At 44.1% G+C, this 10,210-nt stretch overlaps 1 long non-coding RNA gene across 1 annotated transcript; it reads right to left on the bottom strand.

Moving 5' to 3' along the window:
* Nucleotides 1-830: 830 nt before the first annotated feature.
* Nucleotides 831-10,202, bottom strand: LOC123279138 (uncharacterized). The gene is made up of 3 exons (XR_006517013.2): nt 10,080-10,202; nt 1,073-1,171; nt 831-967 (listed from the first exon to the last, which is right to left on the bottom strand). It is a non-coding gene; the product is annotated as an uncharacterized lncRNA (long non-coding RNA).
* Nucleotides 10,203-10,210: the final 8 nt, after the last annotated feature.

The following is a 10,210-nucleotide window of genomic DNA, read 5'->3' as shown; positions in this document are numbered from 1 at the left end:
ATCAATAACAGAAAGATGGCTGGGAAACCACCAACTGTTTAGACGTTAAACACAACACTAGTAAATATTCCTAGGGTCAGAGAAGAAATCACAGGAGAAGTTGGAAACTATTTTGAAGTGAATAAAAATGAGAACACGATATAGCAATTTTATGGCATGCAGCCAAAGGAAGACTTAGAGGGAAATTTATACTATTTAATACTTACATTAGAAAAGGAAAAAAAGGTTTCAAATCAATGGCCTAAACATCCACCTTGAAGAAACTAGGAAAAGAAGAACAAACTAATGTAAAGCAAGAAGAAGAAGGAAATAATAAACATAACTACAGAAATGAATTAAATAGAAACCAAAAAAAATAAATAAATACAATAAGACTAATCAAGAAAAGAGATGACACAAATTATCAACATCAGTAATGAAAGAAGGGTCATGACTACAGGAGGGTAAGTGACCTGGCTAAGTTCTTAGAGCTAGGAAGTGGTGAAACTGGTTGCCCTGAAAAAACAAGGTCAGTCCCTTTTAAAGTGGAATGACTCCAGGAGAGTGGAAGCCTGGCTGAGGCAGGTCTCTCCTCATCAGAGTCACCAGGTATGCTGATATTTCTCAGGAGAGATGACTCTCCCTTAGCAGATGGGAAAAGTGGGAAGAAGAAGGGAGAGCAGTAAGTGCAGGACTCTGATGTGCTAAACGCATTGGAGCAGAAATATAAAAAGGCATTTCCTCAGCCCCAAGATGAAGTTCAGAGTCCAGATTCCTTCTGCTGGTTACTCCAGTTGGTTCAGTTTCTCCATTGCCCTTGACCTTTGCCCACGTGCACCCACCAATCACTGCAGGAATGGGATATGTGCGCTCCAACCAAATCAAGGGGGGCCTGAGGGACAAACCAACAAAATCCCACCGCAAGAAAATTTACCAATCCTCAGGCATATGATGCACACGTGACAGGAAATGGCCAGATCACCAGCTTCTGTAGTACCAAGGCAGAAAGGGATAGTTAGATTATTTTAGTTTAGGTATCAGCATTTAAAAACTCATACCCTGCTCTTTCCTCCCACTTGTAGGCCGTGCTCACCTCTGTTTCAGCAATGACTGGCCCTCACCACAGGCCTTGAACGAGAGCCTCAGACCACATGCAGGGCTGGTCACCTTTCTCCTCAGACTCCAGGATTTCCTGCAAAAGCAGGAATTAAGTGGACTACTTCAGTTTGTTAAGTCCTCTTTCTCCTGTAGCATCTTGTAAACCTCAGATTCTTTGCCTATGCCAAGGCTGCTGAGAGGCTGAGAGTGCTTGAAACTATAAAGAATGTCTGGAAATTCATTAGGTGTCAGAAGTTAGAAAAAATTCACCATGCTGCCTCCCTTCAGCAATTATTATCCACAAATCACAGGACATATAAATGTAATCACAATGGAGTAAACCCTCTCTTGATTCAACAGTAGACATTCTGCCAAAGGTATGTTTGTCATCAGAACTGGCTCCTGCTTCAGTGCAATGAGTGTCTTCTGCCAAATAGTTTCAGCAATTCAATTCCTTGTAGGCCTAATAACATTGGACGGAAATGCTTTCTTTCTTTTCAAATTGATTCAACAACCTCATGTCAAGAGAGTATTTCATGGAAGGGAGGAGAGAAGTCAATTACAACCCAACCACTGTAACAAATCCCTGGCATGCTCTCAGTCCTTGGCCACAGGCATTCTTCCACAGAACAGAAATCATAGTGTTTTTATGACTTGCAACACACGTCTGTTCAAGTCCCTATACATTCTTTCTAATTCTCATTTGCCCTGAGTCGATGGTTCCCCAGGCATTGGACTGCCTCAGGAAGGGGCCATGAGGCAATATTCTTCAACTGAGGCAATCCTGAAGAGGACTGACAGATGGGGCCCTCTGCCGCCAACTCTCCCAGCAGCTCAAGGACTGAACCCTTTGGTTCTGAAGGGGTATCTCGGTGATACATCACTGTCAGCTTCAGTGCGATTCTTCATACGACCTCTGAAGGCAGCTCCTCCCAGATTCTGGTGGGCCATTTTTCCTGGGGAAAACTTAGAAGAGGGAGGTTACTGGGATAAATGACAGCCCCTGCCACTGAAGTTGGAGTCAGAGCTGTAACTCATATTCATTATCTCCCAGTTCTATGATGCATTCCAGCTAGATTCCCTTCACCTTTAACTAGTCTGTGAATCTGTGGCTTACCTGATGGTATGACCCAGATCCTCACCCCTGCAGGTCCTTAACCACGGGTCCCATGCCCATTTTAGGCTGTGGCTGCTGTACTTGCCTATTTACCATCAAAATTAGATAAGAGACTACCAAGAGGTGCCTGCATTATCACCTAGCTGCCAAAAATATTCCTGCCTACACTCACTGCATACCAGCAGCATCCCTAAGTCCTCCAATGATCAGGGTCAATGACCCCACAAGGATGATGATTCTTCTTCTTGCCTGATGCTTCTCTGGCATGAGGAGACTGAAGTGCCCAGAAGACAGCTGTACCTTATAGTTGAATGGAACTTGTGCTCTTTCCCCTGATGGAAGTATCCTCCCCTTGAGAACCAAGATCTCAAATCCCGCAGAGTTCAGATATACAGGTATGGGAAGCACAGATTCCCCAAGGGAGTCGCTAGGAGTGATAGTAAGCAGGAGCACTCCTGCTTCTGCCACTTGTTCCTGGACTAATATATTCTACCTCTTAGGGACACAGCACCACATAAAATTCATTGATTAAAAGTGTTCCTGCAGCCTAGAAGATGACAGCCCACACTCACAAGGTCTAGTGTCTGAATTGGCACTTCAACTATGCTTTCAACAGGCCATTCCATCACTCAGGCTGGCAGCTTCTAGGTGGTGTGGTATGTGATAGATCCATGGGACTACACAGTCGTGTGCCCACTGCTGTGCCTCCTTTGCTGTAAAATGGGTCCCTCAGTCAGACAATGCTAGATGGAGTCCTGTGCTAATAGATCAAAGAGTCTATAGGTCCTCAGAGAGTGATGTGTTTGAGACCCTGTAGATAGCGAAGGCAAATCCATATTTGGAATACATGTCTATTCTTGCCAAAATAAATCACTGTGCTTTCTATGATGGAAGTGATCCCATGTAGTTAGCCAGCCATCAAGTCGCTAGTTGGCTCCTTCAAAGGATGGTCCTCTTCATTTGGTCTTTCTTGCTGAAAGGTTAGACGTTTGACAGCAGCACCAGGTAGACTGGCATTGGTAAATAGAAGCCCATCTTGTTGAGTCCATACACAGCCTTCATTCCTGCCATCCTGGTTACTCCATCTATGCATCCTTTCTGCCAACACAGGGGTGGCCAACACACTGGTTGATGTCAATCGGCTATTTTGCCAACCTGGTTGTTTAGTGCCTCTTCCATGGTTGATTCTCTCTAATGAGTGTTAACAAATGTCCATCTATATTCCTCTACTCTAGACCTCCTTGCCCTGATCTTCTAATCTTCCCCCTTTAGTCTTTGATCAGCCAACCAAGCCATTCACCATTGTCCATGAGTCCATCCATCCACATTTAAACTTGGGCCTCTCCTTTCCATACAATGTGGATCATTAGGTATACCACATGAAGCTCTGCCCACTGTGATGATTTATCCTTACAAGACCACCCCACGTAGTGCTGCAGCACAGCCACTACGCATATCAGCTTTCGCCCACATACCAAGCCAACTCATCTGTGAATCAAGTTTGGGCTTCTTCTTCCACCTTCAGCTGATCATAAGGGATCTACCATCAGCCACGGGGAAGAGATGAGGGAAAGGGATTGATACAACAGTGGTAGGTGACGTGATGGTCTGGGCTATGTGCTCATGCAGTTTGCAAGTGTCCTCCAACCTTGTTCAGGTTCAGTCCTTCCATCTCATGAAGGATTATTCTTGGATATGCCTGACCTTCTGACATAACAAGTCTAACAGAATTCAGATCATGAAGAGCAGTTCTGCCACTTGATATCCCATTGTCAGGTAGCATGCCAGGAGCTGCTTTTTGAAAAGTATCTAATTCTCTACTATAGATGGCAAAGTACTCTTCCAGAACTCAAGGGGCCTGCATTTTGATTCTCTCACTGGTGTCCCATTATGATATCTCTGATATCACAAGGTCTTCTAGGTAATATGACCCAAGCAGCAGGGCCACTTGCACCACAGCCTCAACCTGTTGCAGAGCTTTTTTCTGCCCTGGGCCACATCACAGCTGTATCTTTGTGTTGCTCAGTATATGGAGTATCACTGTGTTCTAAGGTGTAGATAAGCTGTGTCCAGAATCCTAAAAGACATTCTTCATGGTGAAAGTACAAGATGCAATAATTTGTCCTTTACTGATCCCTTTTCATCTGCCAAATCAGTGGCCAGATACCATGTAACTGAAACCACATTAATCTGCTCTAAGCAAAGATACCACATCTCCTGCAGCAGCTGCCATTGATGCTACTTCTTGATGGAGTTTTTTGAGAACTCACTGTCATTCTCCAAGACATGTCTGGTGTTCACAGGGGCCAGACAAGTATATTTAACCTGGAGATACCACTGAAGACCACCACCTATGTCCCCTTTAGTTTTTTAAGAAGGACAATAATTTTGCCATTCCAATTCCTCTTCCTTCACCTCAGATGTGATAGTGTGAGATTTTTTGTTTATTTAATATATGGAAGGCAATAGCAAGTTTCAGAAGTTTCCCATCTGAAAATCATAGCTCTTCTCTCATTGGCCAAGGAACAAATGTAGGTGCTGTGTCGACTGCCAAGTATATTTATTCAAACTACATCTGGGAGCCAGGGAAATAACCACTGGCTCTCATATGCCCTCACTCTAACACAGGGGCCAAGATGATGCTTTGGGTCTCCAGCTATCCATATCAACTCCCACCCAGAGTCCAACAGTCTCCAAAATTCTGTGTAGTCCCCTTTTCCAACTATACTGTTACCAGAGAAAACAGTCAATGGTCTCTTTGGGGAAAGACTAGAAATCATTACTGGAAATATTTCTCATGATGTTGCAGGGTCTTCCATGGCCTGTCTTTCATTCATTGGGCTTCAGGTATGAAAACTCAGATAGGAAATCGGGAAATGGAGTGTGATTTTTATGGGGGAGACTGCCCTCAGCTCCCTGCTTATGCCTTCTTGCTTTCTTTGGTTATTTATCTTGGGCAGTACCTTTGTTGGCTGTGATCTATGTTGCTAGTAGGGATGCCTTGTTTTATTAATATCTCCATAATCTCTGCAGGACAAGTCCCTCTGGCTGCCAATCCAATCTTACCATTCTTTGTGACAATTGCATTCACCTTTCTCTGATATCCAAAACATCTCCACCTGATCTTTATTTTGTCAGGTATCAACCCCAATACTAGTAGAGAGCCCAATTCTGTGTCAGCAGTTGGAACTAACAACCATACAGAGGAGGGTCACCACTGAATGTTTTAGTGATGCTGGTGTCCCTCTCACCAGAAAGAAGTGGGCACATTCCTTCCTGCTTTGGTAAATGGCATATCCTTTGGGCCATACCCTGAAATAGTCATCTGGTGAGTTTTCCAGTCTTACTTAGCCTTTCCATTCGAGCATGTCCACTTCACTTAGGCTTCCTTCTTCCTTCTTCCATCATCTGCCATGTCAATTTCTGGCATTTATACCTCCCTTGGTGAGGGCCATTGCTTTTTCCATGCTTCTAAGAGCCTTCCTAATTCCATCTTTGTACCATCTCCTGGAGTCATTTCCAGGATGTTAAATCCTTCATCTTGGAAGAATCCTCCCAAATCAATAAATTCTCCCTAATCCCACTTTTTGTTTTGCCTTCCTTGATCCAGCAACCTCAGAATCCAATCCCATGCATATCCTCGTCTACAATTCTTATGATTAACTACTTGACTTAAAACTTGGCTCTTTCTGCCTTCTCTACACTCTACCAAGATGGGCCTCTAGCTTTCATGCTTAGCTTTTAGTTGATGATTGACCATATCACCCTAAAGCCTCAATCAAGCTTAGCAATAAGCATCCAATTTCACTGTCCTTACATTTACTATGTTGCCCATATTTCTCCAATGCCTCGTGCATTTCCTTCCACAGGAAAGCCAACCCCATTCTCCAACAGTGAACATTTTAACAATTGCCCTTCTCCCTTGTGCCAGGGCTACTTGCTCTGCATTTACCAGCACTGATAGGGCCCTCACTGCCAGCCGGGGAGCAGGTGAGCCAGCTCCAAATCCCATCTTAGCAACTGCTTTCATGGACCACTCTCAATACCAACTGTCACAGGTGAGCGTACAGAAGGTTTACTAGGGAGGATTTTTAGGATCATCACCTGGGGGGAGGGGAAGAAAGCAGGAGGGGCAGAGAGCGGGAAGTTGATCTGCAGCGCAGTCTCAACAAAGGTATGGGAAACACTGAAGCTACCGTAGTCCTTCAGAGTCATGTAAGGTGGGGGTCAGGGTACTTTATGTTGATTAGTCATTGCATGTGGGCTACTCAGAAAAGTGAATAACCTTGGGCAATGAAGAAGAGGCCAGATAGCTGGCTCATCCATCAGTCGGCAGCACTCCCAGCAGCTGGGGAAATAAGTCCTTCAGACCTACCTGAAGGTGGATTGGGGCAGCGTAGCCCAGTTCCCATTGCAACAGCCTACAATGCCCTACAAGACCAAGGCCCCTGGTTCCTTGTCCAAAAATACGTCCAATCACTCTCCCTTTGTTCACTTGCCCTAGGCATACAGGCCTTTCTCCTGTGCCAAGAACATACCAGCTCACAGCCTTTGTGCCTACTGCTCCCTCTGCCTGGAACACTCTCCGCAGATAGCCCCAGAGCTTCTCCATTCATGCAGGTCTTTGCTCAGATGTCACTCCTCAGACAGGGCTCCCTGACCTTCCACTGAAAACATCCACCCCATCCCCATCACTCTGCCCCCTCACTCTACTGCACCTTTCTCCAGGTTATTTCTCACTCTTGCCAAGGATTATACTTGCAGTCGTTTATTTCTTTATTGTCTGTCTCCTCCTAGAAAGGAAGCCCCATGAGGGCAAGGACTTGCTCTGTCTTGCTCACCGTTGTATTCCCAGCCCTGGATCAGTGCCTTGCACAGCATCAGGGCTCAACAGGTTATTAGGGAAGTGAATGAAACTTGCCAAGTGGGTCAAGTCCCTCTCTCTTGCCTCTCAGCCTCGGCTGCTTTTCCAGAAACCGTCACCCTCTAGGCAAGACGGACAGTGTGTCCACTAGGGCCAAAGAGCAAATACCAGATGGTGGTGCAATTTATCGATGCAGTTGGATGTTTATAAGTAAACAAGCTGTAATGTGAGTAATAAAGCTATATGCCATCCAGCCCGCCAGAATGGCCTCCCAGGTTTAAGGATGCAGGCAGTGGCTGCCAACTATTTTCTCAGCAAATCTAACCACTTTTTCTTTATGGATGATGCCATGGTTACACATACAAATGAATTACATTGATTATGTTTTACTCACTCATTTCCCACCCATTTTGTAATTATTTCACATTCCATTTTAAAAAGAAAATTAAATTGTTTCCTCTGCAGCTCCCATGAAACCCAATGGACTTCAAAGGCTGAACCTGCAAGAGCTTATATGACACCCAGGGCTGCTCCAGGCAAAAGAGCAGCTGGGATGAAGGGCAGAAGGTTAAGAGAATGGAGAACAGCTCACTCCATGGTTCTGAGACCTGGGACAGTGCAGCAACCCTGATAAAGTCAGGAGGGGAACCACTGGCTACGGGGAAGGGTGAGCTGGGAGACCCAAAGGAAAGGCTAAGCCTGTGTTACCATGGGGTGGGTCAGGGGTGGGAGGAAATTAACTGGGAAGAGGCATAAGCAAAGGTTACTTATGGGGTACTTATCATGGGGTGATGGAAATGTTCTATATCTGGACTGAGGTACATATAATAATCAAAATTCAAAGAAAAATACCTATGAATTTTGGTTATGATTATAACTGAATTTTAAAAATATTGTGATATATAGTCCCTAACAGTCAACTGAATCGCAATATGGTAGCTTAAATACCCCTGAGTTAAGGCAAAGCCACTGTTTTAGAAAACTTGCCTCTCAAAATGCAATTCGTGGACCAGCAGCATCAAGGTCACTCGGGAACTTGCTAGAAATGCAGAATCTCAGGTCTCACAGCTAATGAATCAGAATCTGCATCTTCACAGGGTCCTCAGATGATTCTCATGCACATTGAAATGTAAGAAACACCCTTCTAGAGGGCTTGAAAAATTCCTTTTATAATCAGGGCTCTTTAACCTGGCCATGGGGAAAATATGGAATTAATATTCTAAATATTATTACTAAAACAAAGGATTACTAGGGTTCCTATTTATCCTCCCAAATTATATGTATTGCCACAAGGGAAGAGAAGATATAATTTTTGCAAATATCCTTTAAAAACACTGTATCTAAAAAATACTCTTGCTTTCTGTTTGATGCTTCCATTACTGAAATCCAGTCCTAAATACCTCCAATGAGATAAGAAAGCAATGAATGGAGGCCACCCTAACCAATATTTTCTTACTCAAGATGGGTCAAGACACCTCTCCCCTTTTAAGTGGTCATCCAGGCATTCTCTCGCCCTAGATGAAAGGCATACACCTCTGAGCCTCTCCCTTCAACCTGGGAGAAAGTCAGAACAGCTCAGACACCTGAGAAAAGAAATCCACCAGGAAAGGGCAGAACCCAATGCAAGTAAAATTTAGATAATGCTTAGCGTTATCTTCAAAAGAGAATAAAAAGGAAGACGAAAATCCTTTTAAAAAGCCTTTTGTCTTTGTTTTCCTGAAACATTAGTCCTATTTCTTTGATGCCTAGTCAAAGAAAGGTGTCACCAGAGGAGAATGTCATCCCTGACTTCTGCAAGGAGATAACTAGAGACCCAGCAGTCAGAGCAGCAGAAAGTGCTGGGAAAGTTCAGGTCGAACAAATCAAAGCCCTAGGTGAGCAGTGATGGAAACGCCACTGAGTGGGTGAGATGGATGAGGACCAAGAATAAGTCCTTGGGTTTGGCTGGGAGAAATCAACAGGTGGCTTCTAAAAAGCAGGCATTTCACTAGCACATCATCTGAGAAAAAGGACTGGAGAACGTTGGAAGAATCTATCACCCATCCATCCCCTTCCAATCAATAAACCCAAATCACAGTTGTTACCTCATTTGTAAACGAATCAAACAAGCTTTGGTTCAGGCAGTTTTTGTTTTAGGTTGATTTCCCAAAACTGCAAAGTTTAAGCCACCTGCCTGTAACAAACTTAGAAACAGATGGAGTTTAAAGGAAGGACAAATTAACTACCAAAAAAAAAAAATCGAGAGCTTTAACATGAAGTAACTTTCCACCTGAAAGGTTTGTTCTGGGGTTTGTAGACTAGAACTGCTCGCGTCTAAACTGTCCATGGTGTATTCTAGTTTGAGATCTGTGGTATGAAATCCTAGCACTGCTAGTGTTAGGATACTAGTAAAATCCTTACTAGTAGAGTAAGCACCAACAAGTCAATCCCTTCATCAATAAAGGACATAAGCTATTACCTGCGGTGGTCACCAGTGCTTAAGGGGAGATGATTTGCTCTCTTGGAGGAAGGAGGGTTGGTTGGAGTGCCCTGTCCACCTCTCTTAACAAATCGTTTAATCTCAATTTCTGGAGTGATGAGAATGCCACTGTTTGAGCAAACGACTCCATGAGGTTAGTCATCTATGGTGATGGTCTCTGACTCAAGACCCCTTAACAGCCAGGGTTCCCAGTCTCTTCTGAGAGCATTTCCCATTTCCCTGAGCAATCTGCAGGTTTAGTGCTGCTGGCCACGATCCTGAGTTTGCTCCCCTTCAGAAAGGAGAGGGGTTGTCATGGCAGCAACCAGGCTGGAGAGGGACTGATTAGGGAATATTTTAAGGCCAACTGTTAAAGCTCCCCATCTATTATTTGGAAAGCATTCATTTCCTCAGGTAAGACCAAGAACAGCCAGATGTATGGAAAACAACATTTCATTAGAACATAACTAAGTATCTTATATTAGCATCAGAGAAAGATAACTTGGAGCAAGTTTCAAAGAAATATAAGAACATGGGCCATACAGATGCCAATTTTCTCATACCTGCAGGAAAAGGCCCTCAAACGTCAGAGGAGTAAGAAACCTAAAACAAGAAAAGAGGTCTCAGAAATCTCATCTAGCTTGAGACAGGGAGTAGGACACATGGTCAAATGATAAAGAGACACCACACCGCC

Source organism: Equus asinus, chromosome 2, assembly GCF_041296235.1.
Source record: "Equus asinus isolate D_3611 breed Donkey chromosome 2, EquAss-T2T_v2, whole genome shotgun sequence".
NCBI classification, from domain to species: domain Eukaryota; kingdom Metazoa; phylum Chordata; class Mammalia; order Perissodactyla; family Equidae; genus Equus; species Equus asinus.
Note: the sequence above shows the minus strand (reverse complement) of the source record. Positions and strands in the feature narration are given on the sequence as shown.